The sequence below is a fragment of the Cervus canadensis genome, chromosome 25 (genome assembly GCF_019320065.1).
Source record: "Cervus canadensis isolate Bull #8, Minnesota chromosome 25, ASM1932006v1, whole genome shotgun sequence".
In the NCBI taxonomy this organism is placed as follows: Eukaryota; Metazoa; Chordata; class Mammalia; order Artiodactyla; family Cervidae; genus Cervus; species Cervus canadensis.
In genome coordinates this window covers 10733104-10747758 of record NC_057410.1, presented here as the reverse complement: position 1 = coordinate 10747758, position 14655 = coordinate 10733104, and the positions used below count along the sequence as shown (strand labels likewise).

Genomic DNA, 14655 nt, shown 5'->3' with positions numbered 1-14655 from the left:
GACACTTGACTATCACCTTCTACCATGCACTCCCGTGTCCTAGGTGTGATTATCTGGGGGAAGATCCCCTGGAGAAGGGAACAGCTACCCACTCCAGTATTCTGGTCTGGAGAATTCCATAGACTGTATAGTTTATGGGTCGCAAAGAGTCAGACATGACTTAGTGACTTTCACTTCACTTCAAGGTGATCATAATCTCAATAATAAAGTAGCTGTAATCTGGAGCAGACACAGCTGTGTTGGGACTGCTGAATCTCTGACATAAGTTGGGAATAACTCAATTTTCATCCCTTTTATTTAATGTTTTGAGTAAAATAAAACATCCATAAAACAAACATTTTTCATCCATAAAACAGGCATTTGAATATGCATGCCTTTCCAAGTTCCTAGCAGACTAGAACATAGAGTTTGACAAGAAAATGGAGGGGAGGTCCAAAGAATGAGCACGAATACTCATGAAGCCTGAAAGGAGTGATCAAATATTATCAAGGCAAGAAAATGTCCAGTAGAGAAATTATAGGGGCTTGAAATAAACCTTCGCTTATTACATCGTTTTCTTAGGTCCTGGCAATGTTCTCCATTTTTCTAGCCTAGTCACTCTTTCCCTTCCACAGTGTTCTCTAAACAGCTTCAACTGATGACTTCAAAATGAAGGTAAATGTGTGGGGTGAGCCACATGGAAAGCTGAAATAATTGGGAGCATCCTGTGTCTCCTCCTACTGCTGCCAAATGCCTGTGTCGTTTGACTCCATTCAAGCACAGAATCGAGATCTTTGAAATACATGCTGGCATCATTTGGGCTGAATATCTTGGATTTGGATAATTTCTCATAATAACTCCATTATTCCCCTAAAGCAAGAAAAAGTGAGATTTTTCAGTCACAGCTATGATAACTTTGATTGCTGTTTAGTTCTGAAAAATTAAAAAGCTTTGAAAATCTGGTATCCCTCTTCCATTAATGTGAATACACCAAGGTCATTGAAAGCCAACCACAGCATGCCTACATCCATTCTTCGGTACCACTGAGCTGATTTTGATTTGTTTTCATCCGTCTGTGAGACCATTACTATCCTGCTGTATAATTGAATCGTTCTATATTAGCATCAAGTTTTCTCAAAATGCATTTACCAACAGGGAGTGGGACATTCAGTAGCAACAATTATCTGGGTGTATTTCTCCCTAGCAACTTTTCTTATGGAATGTTCGACTTATGTTGGAGAGTACAGTCTTTTATTGATAGCTTTTTACTAAATCCTCCTTTTCAATTCCCTCCCATCTCTCTATCATAGATACCAAAAATAAAAACCCAATTTTTGGAATGGATGAGGCATATGGCAATTTTTCTGTGTATGATTGTCTCAAATCTTTGATCTCTGTAGTCCTTTCATTTGGGGTTTTTATAGAAAATTGTCATTGACCTTGCAAGTACCAGCTGTCCTCTTGAAATATGAGGCCGGTAATGATGATACACAGTATTGATAATAACAAATGGTAGTTCATATTTCAGCTGAGTCGGACTTTTATGCTCTGCTATTAAACCCAAAGTATTCAGTATGAATAGAAAATATTAAAATGTAATTCAACTGGCTGATATCTTCTTTTTGCTACTGAGCAGGACATCTGGAATTGAAACCTACATTGAGTCTGCTCACGAATCAGGTCAGATCTGGCATTGGGGTTAGGTGATTCTCTTAAATAGAAGATTTGAAGTTCTTATTTGGGGAGATTGGATTTTTATCTAAGATGGAGACCATTTTAACATGACTCTCAGCTCTGTCATAGACTGCAGGACGAATTTACAAAACCCTGGACTCTTTCATAGTTTAGAATGAAAATTAAGCCAAAGCACGGCGTAGGAATAGCAAACTAGCAAATAAACAAAATAAGAGAAATTTGGATTCAAATTAAATTATTTTGACTGACTAGAAAAGAGAATGTTTCTCTACCCTGTCTTGAAATACTGATCTCTGGTAAAGTTTTGCCTTTTTAAGCACACCCTCATACGGATCTTTCTTCTGGTCATGAAGAGATGTTCATACTGCCTTGATAAAAAAAAATTTTTTTATGGCATGATATAAAGAGAAAGGATTTACAAATGTTTAGTTTTTCTTTTTTTAACTAAAAAAAGACCTTTGATATGTGAAATTTAATTTAAATAAATGATACAATGAATTTATTTACAAAACAGAAACAGACTTACACATATCGAAAACAAACTTATGCTTACCAAAAGGGAACTGTGGGAAGGAGGGATATGAGCTTGGAATTAACATACACACACCACTACATAGAAGATAGATAACCAATGGGAAAGATTTAGAATAGAAAGAGAAAGGGACAACAGAGGATGAGATGGTTGGATGGCATCACCGACTTGATGGACATGAGTTTGAACAGCTCCGGAAGTTGGTGATGGACAGGGAAGCCTGGTGTGCTGCAGTCCATGGGATCGCAAAGAGTCAGACACGGCTGAGTGACTGAACTGAACTGAACCAACAAGGACTTACTGCATAGCACAGAGAACTCTACTCAATATTCTGTAATAACCTATATGAGAAAAGAACCTGAAAAAGAATGAATATATGTATAACTCAATCACTTTGCTGTACATCTGAAATGAACACAATGTTAGAAATCAACTATACTCCAAAAAAAAAAAAAAGACCTTTGAGAAAGAGAAGTTCCTAAGGACATAGCATTCAACTGTTAACCCTTGTGATGGAACCGGGATATGCCTTGGCTCCTCCTCCAAGGCCGGACCTGTGGCTCCTGCAGCTGGAAGTGCTATGAGTTTCGAGCCTTCAGCCGTCAGCTCCTTCAGGAATTGCCCAGCAACGGAGAACTACTTCATCAAGGTCACAACCTTTGTGAGACAGCCTACCTCGAAGGGTGGATAAAGGCAGGAGTACAATGATCGGGTCCCTTTGTCTCAATGCAGGACCCCTTCGACCAGCCGTTTTAGATCCAGAGTTTCCCCTGTGGCACAAGGCAAGGCTGTCAGGTTACAAAGAAGCTCGTCTTCACGTTTGAGTCAAATCCCACCTCTCTCCTTCCTTGTCACAAGTATGGACCCCAAAAGGACACACCAACATTCTGCACACAGTGTCAATTGCAGTACCCAACCTGCAACAACAATAAAACAGAAACTAGAGAGGCGTGAGAGGTAGATGATACTGTCTCTGAACATTTCTGATGAGAGTTTCTTGGACAGGGAAAGAGAGGAAAGCATGATGTGTGCTTGGGTGTATTGGGGTGGGAGGAATAATGGTCTTAAAGAACCTTAGAGGAGGTAAAATTACAAAGACTCTGAACTAGATGACTAGATGGGAAAGAGAGATTAAGTTCTGATATCAATCGAGCATGTGTAGGGTGGAAGTGGGGGTCTCCCACGTGACAACAAGCAATTTTCACACACCAACTGAGTGTCTCAGAACTCATTTCGGTTCTAACGCCATCTACTGGGAGAGAACATCGGATTCCACAGGTCAAGTGTTCAGTCCTTACAAGACTGGCCCTCACCCCCACATCACATGCCAGTTGTCACCTGTGCTTCTGACCTATCCTTTACAGCATTTGCTACTGAATAAATATTTAATAATTCCTCAGAGATGTCTAGTCACTTTATGAAATATACCTGCAGTCTTTTTCTTTTAGCAGCCTGCTGGTTGTTTCCATTCAACTCAACAAGCAATTATTTGTACCTGTGATGTAAAGGTGCTATGAACAGAAAAAAGACATGGGAGATTTGATCCTCTGCCAAGAGACCTGCAGTCAGCTGTAAAAAGAAAAGGCATAAACACATGGAATGGGCAGTGAATGATCCAAGAAGGGTATCATTAAATGGTACAGGGCTCTAGGACTTCTGATAAAGGAGAGACCAATAAAAATTGTATCCAGGAGGGAAGACTGAGGTGAAGAGACTCGATCAGTGCCAGGGACAGATAAGGGAGAAGAGGTACCTGAATACTCCAGAAGATAAAACATTGATGAGACCTGTGTGGTGTGAGCACAGAATTTGCCCTTTCTGCCAAGATGAAAAATCTTTGTTGGGAATTCTAACTCTTCACTACACAGGACATCAGATAATTTAAAACAACAATTGATGTATTGATTATTGATCTTTCAAAACTATATAGTACACAGTGCCCCCCCCCCGAATCTAAGAAAAAATATATAAATCCAGATTAACCTTTTGTATTAGAATAATTCACTGATATTTGAATTAGTGAAGATATTGAAATAAAATTGTTAAAAGTAATTTTTTTATTTCTGGGATTTTATAAGGGGTTGAAAAGATCTAGAATCATAGGTACTTAGTAGCTCCCTTCTTTGGGCCTCCACAGCATTTTGTACTTAAATATTTTTCACACTATATATTGTAAAATAGAAGCTTTAAAAAAAAAAAAAACTGACTTCCATTTAACCAGGTTAAATGGTACATGATGCTCTTTATTCTGTCTGTGAAACATGCTGACTGATGCTTATAACACCTACTGCTTAAAAGATTCTACTCTTCAATTTGCCTTCACAATATTCACACCAGTTGAGCTATTTGCTTACCAAAAGTCAGTTGGGTTAATTCCCAAAGCCCCTTAATCTGTGAAAATTAATAAAAGGAAACTTCACTAAAATGGAGTTGGAGGCCAGAACGGGGATCACTCAACATTAATACAGATTCCAACAGGAGGAGACATACTTTGCATGTTCTGGAGGCCCGAGCTGGAGGAAGAAAAAAAATTTCTCCACTCCTGGCAACAGCTCAGCCAATGAGACACTATTGCAATTCAACCAATGAAAAGTCATTATACTTCAAACTTCCAGTTTCCTGCATGGACGTTTTATTTATCATAGCCCCTCCCAACTTATTCTTCTCCTTTATAAAAGATTTTCCTCTCTTTAGTAGTTTTACCTAGACTTGCTTGTGGTTCACCATAGTTGCGTGTCTCTAGTTGCAAATCTGAAACTACTATTTTTTAATAAATCTGTTTTGCTGGTAAAAATAACTTGCTGGGTTTTTTGCTTGTTTGTTTGTTTTAGGCTAGCAAGTCCAACTGTACTTGTTATCTCAATAATATATTTTAACTATCGGGTATGTTAATAAAATATAAGCACAAAAGGGTCATTTCTAAGGGGGAGGAAATGGATGATTTAGAAACTATTAGTAAAGCCAAGCCACTAAAAAGACCCTGTTGAAACAGATGTGACATCATTATTTTTAAAAACTGGGTAAGGGAATCAGACATTATTTTGCACTCAGCTTGATGGAAAATGCCTTTAAATTCCTGCTCCAATTTAAAGAATTTGAAACTGGATGTATTTATACACTAAGTGATGGGACCATACTTTTGGGGACTCCACATCAAAATATTGGTGATAATGGATGGACCTAGAGATTATCATACTAAATGAAGTCAGCAGAGAAAGACAAATATCATATCGCTTATATGTGGAGTCCAAAATATAATACACTATATATAAAATAGATAACCAACAATGAGCTACTATACAATGTGCTACTATATAGCACAGAGAACCAGAGAACTATGCTCAATGTTTTGTAATAACTACAGGAGAAAAGAACATGGAAAAGAATATATATATATATACATACATATATATACACACATACACATATATGTTAAGATATATGTTATGTGTATATATGTTAAGATATATGTTATATATGTATATATATGTTAACATATATATACATATATATGTTATATATGTATGTATGTTAACATATATATACATATATATGTTATATATACTAAGATGCCATGATCTTGTTTTCTGAATGTTGAGCTTTAAGCCAACTTTTTCACTCTCCTCTTTCACTTTCATCAAGAGGCTCTTTAGTTCTTCTTCACTTTCTGCCATAAGGGTGGTGTCATCTGCATATCTGAGATTATTGATATTTCTTCCGGCAATCTTGATTCCAGCTGTGCTTCTTCTAGCCCAGCGTTTCTCATGATGTACTCTGCATATAAGTTAAATAAGCAGGGTGACAATATACAGCTTTGATGTACTCCTTTTCATATTTGGAACCAGTCTGTTGTTCCATGTCCAGTTCTAACTGTTGCTTCCTGAACTGCGTACAGGTTTCTCAAGAGGCAGGTCAGGTGGCCTGGTATGCCCATCTCTTTCAGAATTTTCCACGGTTTGTGGTGATCCACACAGTCAAAGGCTTTGGCATAATCAATAAAGCAGAAATAGATGTTTTTCTGAAACTCTGTTGCTCTTTCAATGATCCAGCGGATGTTGGCAATTTGATCTCTGGTTCCTCTGCCTTTTCTAAAACCAGCTTGAACATCTGGAAGTTCACGGTTCACATATTGCTGAAGTGTGGCTTGGAGAATTTTGAGCATTACTTTACTAGCGTGTAAAGATTCAGTTATATATAACTGAATCTTTTTGCTATACACCAGAAACTAGCACAACATTGCAAACCAGCTATGCTTCAATTAAAAACAAGAAAAAAATCTCAAATACTGGTGAATTAACATACATTATTTGTAATAAGTGAGAAAAAAATCACTATGTGTGTATCATACTTTAAGTAACCTGTTTTAATTTATTTGTTTCTATTAACTGACTAACTACCTGTCTCAGTTATAAGTGAATTCACTATCTTGTAATCACTGGTTTACAAACTCCTGTGTGGTTGAGGCAGCCACCTAAGGTCAAAAGTTCTGAACTGAGTGAGTGGTCCCAGTGTCAGAACACTAGAGACAGAGGATCAGAGATTAGAGTGGGCTGCAGAGGACCAAGACAAGCAGGGGTTCATTACTTTGAAACATCCTGAACTGGTACAATTTTATAGTAACATTTTGTTAGGTAAAGCATTAAATAAGCCTACCATGTGTTACCACCAATATTTTATAAGAACAGTGTAATCTTACAAAAAAAGTAATAACATCAGTTAATAGACATTCGTTTAAGTGGACTATTATTCTGTTGTCGTTCAATCACTCATTCATGTCTGACTCTTTGCAACTCCATGGACTGCAGCATGCCAGGCTTCCCTGTCCTTCACTATCTCCTGGAGTTTGCTCAAGCTCAGGTCCATTGAGTTGGTGATGCCATCCAACCATCTCATCCCCTGCCATCCCCTTCTCTGCCTGTCCTCATTCTTTCTCAGCATCAGCGTCTTTTCCAATAAGTCAGCTTCAGCATCAGTCCTTCCAAAGAATATTCTCAATACTGTCCTTATTCTGCCCATTTTGCCTCAACTACATCAAAACCTTCATTCACAGTCTGTGCTGATTCAAAGACTGGAATTCCTGAGGTCCTAAGAGTGTTGGTTGTTTAATGCAGTGTTACTAAACTTGAATAATGTGTATTTTCAATTTAAATGGAAAGGCATGCCTGCAGATACACCCCTCCCCATGCCGCCTTACACTACTTTATTATAATGTAAAAAATATGCACATATTTTATGTGAATATAAAAGAAATACCTGCTCATACCTCTTATCCAACTGAAAACAAAAGCAAGTTTGCAAATTACATACTAACAAAACTGTAAAATCATTAAAATTCAAATTAACAGCACCAATTTAATATGATATATGAGGTTGTGTTTCTGCAATTACATTGCTAATGTAGGCTTTAATATACAAGGTTGCAGCCTCAGGTCAGGTTCTATATATAATTGACTTTCATATTTTGAATTCAACCATACTAATGCAAGATAAAATACACTTTCCCCTAAGTATGATTTTGTTTCCTAATTCAGAATAAACAATCTTCCTGTAGAATCAAAACTCTTCCAATGAACAATGAACCTAGAACAATTGTCAGGGAGTGTCAGTTCTGTAAATTGTTCAAGATAATTTTAACATTGTAGCATTAATTGTGGATCTCTGCATGGGTACTTAATCCAGTTATTGAAATAATGAATACTTCATGACATATTTATTGTTAATGAATTTCTCCGGGTTAGTAATCAAATAATACATCTACTTATAAAATAAACATGATACCAGATGCTACAGTACAGGTTATTTTCTTCTTTTGGTTTTCTATATCCACGCTTTCATATTTCACATGACCCAGTGCTCTCACCACTTTCCTCTACTGTCATAACATTGAAACCTTCAGTCAGGCAGCACTCCATGATGCCATTTGATGCAAACACAATCATAAATACAAACACAAGCTCAGGCACTTGGTTTGCAAGGAATTGGTCAGTTAGAATGTCATCATTTTGATGCCAGAATATGCTTTCATTAATTTTTAAATTTATCGGTGGAATAAACACATAAACAACTTTTGCCAAAAACTGAGATTCCACAGACCATATCCATGGCTCTCTCAGGGTTCCAAAGACTAGTTTTTAAAATTCTGGTCCAAGGCATATAAAGGGAAGAAGGCCAATGAAATAAAAAGGATTGGGGGTTTTCACAAACTTTCTAGAATAAAGCGTCAATTGTCAATCACTTTTAAATTTAAAAACAAAGGAATAAGGTGAGGTGATACAAGAATGGAAAATAAACTTAGAGTGAAAGATTCCTGGGACAAAGACTATAAACAAAGAGGAAGTCAAGAACTAAAGACAAAGGGTATATTCCAAAGGAAAGACCCAACTGATGGGAGAATTTGACAGGTAAGCCCAGCAGGGCCTGGGTGCTTAGGAGTTCACCCTGAAAGCTGTCAGATGGGCAGGAATCAGCGTGGCTCTTAACTCTGTGGTTCTTTCCAGTTCAGTGTTCCTACCCCCAGGTATTAGGAAAAGGCACTGACACCATGTCAGTTTTCCTCTTAGGTTGTGAACGTCTGAAGAGCTGGAGCATCGTCGTTAATCTCTGTTCCTCCACCACCACACGGTCTCAGGTACACAGTACAGCTCCAGTAAAATATGTGCAATGAAAGCATCCCTAAATTGGAAGGAAACTTAAAGACCTCTAGACCAGGACTTCCCAAATTCCAAGCTGCTGATTAGGAGGTAAATTTTAACCTCTAGCAAGAGCTACTGTTTCATGAAGGCAAGAATATTGTGATAACATTTATGGAGCAGTTACTCTTCAAAACCAGGTCCTTCTGATTCTAGAGACTGAATTGTTAACCATTTTGTTATAAAACCTCCAAACACATTTGAAGTCATTAGTCAAGTTACTAATGTTTCTAAAAATTTATTTTTAATTGAAGGATAATTGCTTTACAATATTGTGTTGGCTTCCGCCATACATCCACATGAATCAGCCATAGGTATACATATGTCCTCTTTCTCTTGAACTCCTTCCCAAGTTACTAAAAGTTTAACTTTAGAATAATCCACAGGATGGGCATAATAGTGGGGCTGACCAGCTCTCCACCAACATTCTTACTCCCCTTTGTATAACATAGAGTTATTGGAAAGTGGCAAAGTGGCTGCCTAGCCACAGACTACATTTCTCTATTCCACCCATATCTAGGTGAGGTCACGTGAGGATGGAATGTGAATGCAATTTCTGCATGGTGTTTCTAGAGCAGGGCTCTAGGAAGTACTGTACCTTCTCCACACTCACTTTCATCTTCTTCCAGCTGGATTCAGGTGACAATCGTTAGATCCTAGGGCAGTGGTCAGCAAACATTTTCTGTACAAGTTCAGAGAGCAAATAATTTAGGCTTTGCAGGGCATATCTCTGTTACAACCATTCAGCTCTACCATTATAATATAGCCACAGACAATACATAAATGACTGGGCATGGCTATGTTTCCGTAATATCTTATTTACAGAAGCAGGCAGTAGTTCAGATTTGGCCCACTGGCTATAGTTTGCTTATTCCTGCTCTAGAGAATGGTGGAACAGCAATACTGAAAGTTGTGTATTTTCCATTCTTTTTTTATCCAAATGAGAGCTTCGATGGCATATATCCTGTCCCTGCTCTGCCACTGCACATTTTCTTTTTCAGTTTATAGACTGCCTGACCTAAAGAAGACCATGAGACCTGGTGAAGAGAAATATGCATCACCAAGAGATCGTGGAGTTGAGGTGACTGCAGAAAGTGGATGGTACTGAGGCTTAACTTTTCTGGGGACCAGTAAGCATGTCCTACGGGTTCAAAGAAGGGTGAACACAGATATTTGGCATTAGAGGAGCAGATTGTGCGGAGAGCTAGATGAACGTAAGTTTGAGTACCCTGTTCAGAGCATGGAGTTTTCCCCAGGAAGGGACAAATTTCTCTGCTGCTCTTACATCATAGTGTGGGTAGGTGACTAATTCTCATCAAAGGAATGTCTCTGAAAATGACATGCAGCATTTCTGGGCCAAGGCTTATAAGAAGTGGATTATTTCCTTATTTCCCCATCCTTCCCCGTTCTGTTGGCTAGATGCAGATAATAACAATGAGGACTGACAGAATGATGGAACGACAAGATAGAAGAGCTGCCTGCTGATCAGGAATCCTGTGCTGTATTGACACATGAGCAAGAAATTAACTTCTATGGTATTTAAATCACTTTCAAGTTTTAAGTCTATTTCTTATGGTACCTAGTGTTACTCCAACTAATACAGAAATTAGAATAATTACTGGATTTTTTTTGGCCTCACCACAAGACTTGTAGGATTTTATTTCATCAAACAGGGATTGAACCTGGGCCTCAGGAGTGAAAGCGCTGAGTCCTAACCACTGGACTACCAGGGGATTCCTGGATTCTTTATTGTTGGGAGCATTAAATGAGGTAAAGCACTTAATACAATCGTGGAATATTTTGATGATTAATTTTATGTGTCAACTTGTCTGGGTCACTGGGTTCCTAGATATTTGGTCAAGTGTTTTTCTGGGTGTGTCTCTGAGGTTGTTTTTGGTGTGATTAACATTTGAATCAGTAGGCTGAGTAAAACAGATTGTCTTCCCTACAGTGGGTGGGCCTCATCAAATCAGTTGAAGACTTGAGTAGGAAAACAAAGACTGACCCTCCCAGGAGCATGAGGGAACTCCCACTGCCTGACTGCATAAGCTGGGGCATTGATCTCTTCCTGCCTTTGGACTTCAACATCAGCTCTTCTCAGATCTCCATCCTGTCAGCCTTTGGACTGGAATTTACACCATCAACTCTCCTGGTCCAGGCCCTCAGGCTTGGGCTGCGATTGTGCCAGTGACTGTCCTGGATGTCTAACTTGCTGACTGCAGATATTGGGACTTCCCAGCCTGCATAGTCATGTAAGCCAATTTCTTGTAGTAAATTTCTTTCTATACACATACATCCTGTTGGTTCTGTTTCTCTGGAGAACCTTGAGCGATACACATATATTAATTGTGCAATAAATATATTGATGCATCCATTCTGTTTCTTAGGACAGCAATTAAATCCTATTTTCTCATCTCCTACTTCATATCTGCTTGCTTTTATTCCTCGTCTATGTGGCAGAGGATATTTGCTTCATTCTGGCCTCTTTAAAGGGATCTTTCTCGCCCAAGTAAGAGTGCACTAAAAGCTTATAAAAGCTAGCCTTGGATATTAGCTTTGGTCTCTGGAAATCATCCAGAACATATCTCGGTGTATTTTATTCCCATGCATAAATCTTTGTCATCTTCCATCATTTAACAACCTTCACTGGGCAGTCTACTGCCTTGATCCAGATTTTTACTTCAGAATCTGATCTTGCACACTGAAGAATATGCATCACACCTCTTGTGCTTCTACACCACACACCCACTCCTGGGCCCTGTCCACCATCCCAGTCCCACTTCCCATATCCATGTCCAGAATCTCTTGGGAAAAAAAGATTTTTGTGCTCAGTGGATTTAAAAGTGGCTCCCTACTGCATTTAGTAGAAGACTGATATGTCCAACAGAATCAAGGATATCGTGTAGCTTTCATGGATCATGCTCTTATCCAGGAAACTTTGAAACTTGACCAAATGACTTTACTATGTAAACAAATAATTGTTACCTACCCCATGTTGAAAGCTGCATCTTGGAAAACCTATCAAGATGTCAAAAAACAAGTGGAGTCCCTTGTGTGCCGTGCGCTCAGTCCCTTCACCTGTTTCCAACTCCGTGTGGCCCCATGGACTGTAGGCCCCAGGCTCCTCTGTCCATGGGGTTATCCAGGCAAGAATACTGAAGTGGGTTGCCATGCCCTCCTCCAGGGGATCTTCCCCACTGGGGGATCAAACCTGTATCTCCTGTGTCTCCTACATTGCAGGTGGATTCTTTCCCTACTGAGACACCTAGGAAGCCCCTTGGAGTCCTTTATCCATTACCAAAATTCCCCTTTATCTCCACCCTCTCCAGTTTAAAGATGTTAGCAACTTGAAGGCAGGAATCTCGGCTTGTTTGCTGATGTTTTCTCAGTCCCAGAAAAGCTTTTAGCACATAAACATTTGTTAAATTAGTAACTACAGATCCTTGCACCTCATACCCTTTCCTTCACCTGGAAATTTGGCCACCGGCACTACTTATACGGTATCTTCATTAAGTCTCCATTTCACTTCTGCCCCATTCACTAAAAGTTATCTAAGTTGGCAACAAATGAAGAAGCAGGGGAACTACCCTTGTGTGGAACTGTTAGTCACTCGGTCATGTCTGACTCTTTACGACCCTGTGGACCATAGACCACGAGGCTCTTTATCCATGGGATTCTCCAGGCAAGAATACTGGAGTGGGTAGCCATTCCCTTCTCCAGGGGATCTTCCCAACCCAGGGATTGAACCCAGGTCTCTTGCGTTGCTGGCAGATCCTTTACTGTCTGAGCCAGTGGGTCATATATACCTTTGTGTAGTTAGTTCCAATGTGTGACTAAACAATGGATCTAGAACCTGGTTCCAGCAAAGCAGACATATTTACTTTCATTGCTCAAAGCCAAGGATTTCTGCAAGTTCAAAGACACTAATTGTGGTGGTGGTCCCTCAGACCAACTCCCACTAGTGCAGTGGGGTCCTGTTAGGATTACTAATGCTTAGGATTACAATATCATCTGAGACAATTACTCTCATTAGTACTAATCTAGAGAGCTGGCTATAGACCAACTCTGTAACATTTTAATGAGCATGAAGAAGTAAGACTTTCATGCAATCTACAGCTTTGGGCAAAGCAGAAGGAATAAGTGATGACAGCTTTGCAGAAACATTTCAACTAACTCACGTATTTGGTGACAGTTATTCAGCTGATCCAGCATCCCTGCCTTCCAATGAGTCATAAAGGGGATACTCCATGACTTTCTGGAATGGAAGGTTTCTTTATGCACACGAATTTTAATGAATACTCGGTTCAGTGTTACAGCTGGGTCATCCTATTCTGTCTAAAATAGATGAGTCAATGATATCTGAAAAAGCAACTGCTATTTTAACATGTTCTACAGAATCAAGAATACCAGTTTATTCCAAGATTTTTGTGGCTGTGAGACTTCTAGGGTTTTCTGGTGATCTACCTCTCACGTCTCAAAGCCAATGGTTCTCCAAGTGTATTTTCCACACTAGCACCATCATTTCGGAACCTGTTACAAATTTGCAATTTCAGGCTCCATCTCAGACCCTTCTTAATCAGAAACTGGTTGGCAAGCCCAGCAATGTGTGTTTAAGAAGCCCTTCAGATAAATCTGATACTTGCTTAAATTTGAGAACCACTAACTTGACTATGTTTGGAATTTGTTACATTGAGCAAAGGGTTTTCTTGGCACCTAGACATGACTCACAGTCATTGAATATCTCATCCTTTCAGCTCTAAACCTTACCTACTCTGGTTACTCATTAGCTTTGCTGATACATTATTGGAGGAAAGAACATTCTTTCAGAAGCAGATCTAAGCTCTGGTGGCCTCTGCCCTGTGATTCTTCTAGAAGTTGATCTCAGCCTAGGCCAATTACTCTATGTGGGAAAAAGTAGTATTAGGGGTTACAGCCACCTTTAAAATGTGTGGGCACTCCCCTAAGGGCCCCTTAATGATGTCTGAGACAACTGGGAATAATGGAGGCAAATGTACATTGTTTATGCTGATTGAAACAGACCCATTCAAGCTGATACCTGCATCACATGCTCAGCAAACAGATCTGCCTGACTTTAGTATGAAAAACAATGTCAGGGGACAGAAGACTCAACCCCAGGAAATCCTCTGACCCCTGAAGATAATGTGCCTAGGCAGCAGTGCTGGGCAGAAATCCAGTTCTACATTCTGATGGCCCTTCGGCCGTGAAGTATGGTAAACCTTTACATCCAGACCAAGTGTGTCTAATGCCTAGAAACCCTTTCAAATTTATAATGCAATCCATCAGGATTTTTGATGGTATCTAACTTGATCTGAAACCCTCTTCTAATCCTTCCCTGTCATATCTATCACGAGTCAAGGGACCACTGGACATGCTCACAAACTCAAATGTCCCTGCAATATCATGACCTTCACTTCTCCAAACTTCCTCTTTTTCCCCTAGCCACAACTTCATCCTATAGATGGGGCACCTTCTCCATGAGAATGACACATTTCCTTTTCTATATACATCCCCCATCCCAATAGGCCTGCTATCCCAATAGCAACAATACTATTGCTATTTTGTTCATTTTCTATCTTTTGTGGCTTAGTTGTCTGGTTCATATTTGTCATCCTTTGTCTGTCTTCTCAGCGCTAATTTATTGCAAATATTGGTTGAACACCTAGTATACTTTCGGGGCTTCCCCAATGGCTCAGCGGGTAAAGAATCCGCCTGCAATGCAACAGACACAAGAGACACAGG

General features: G+C 39.4%; 1 non-coding gene across 1 annotated transcript; it reads left to right on the top strand.

Moving 5' to 3' along the window:
- Positions 1-10690: 10690 nt before the first annotated feature.
- LOC122427881 lies at positions 10691-10748 on the top strand. The gene has a single exon (XR_006265579.1). It is a non-coding gene; the product is annotated as a small nucleolar RNA SNORD66 (small nucleolar RNA).
- Positions 10749-14655: the final 3907 nt, after the last annotated feature.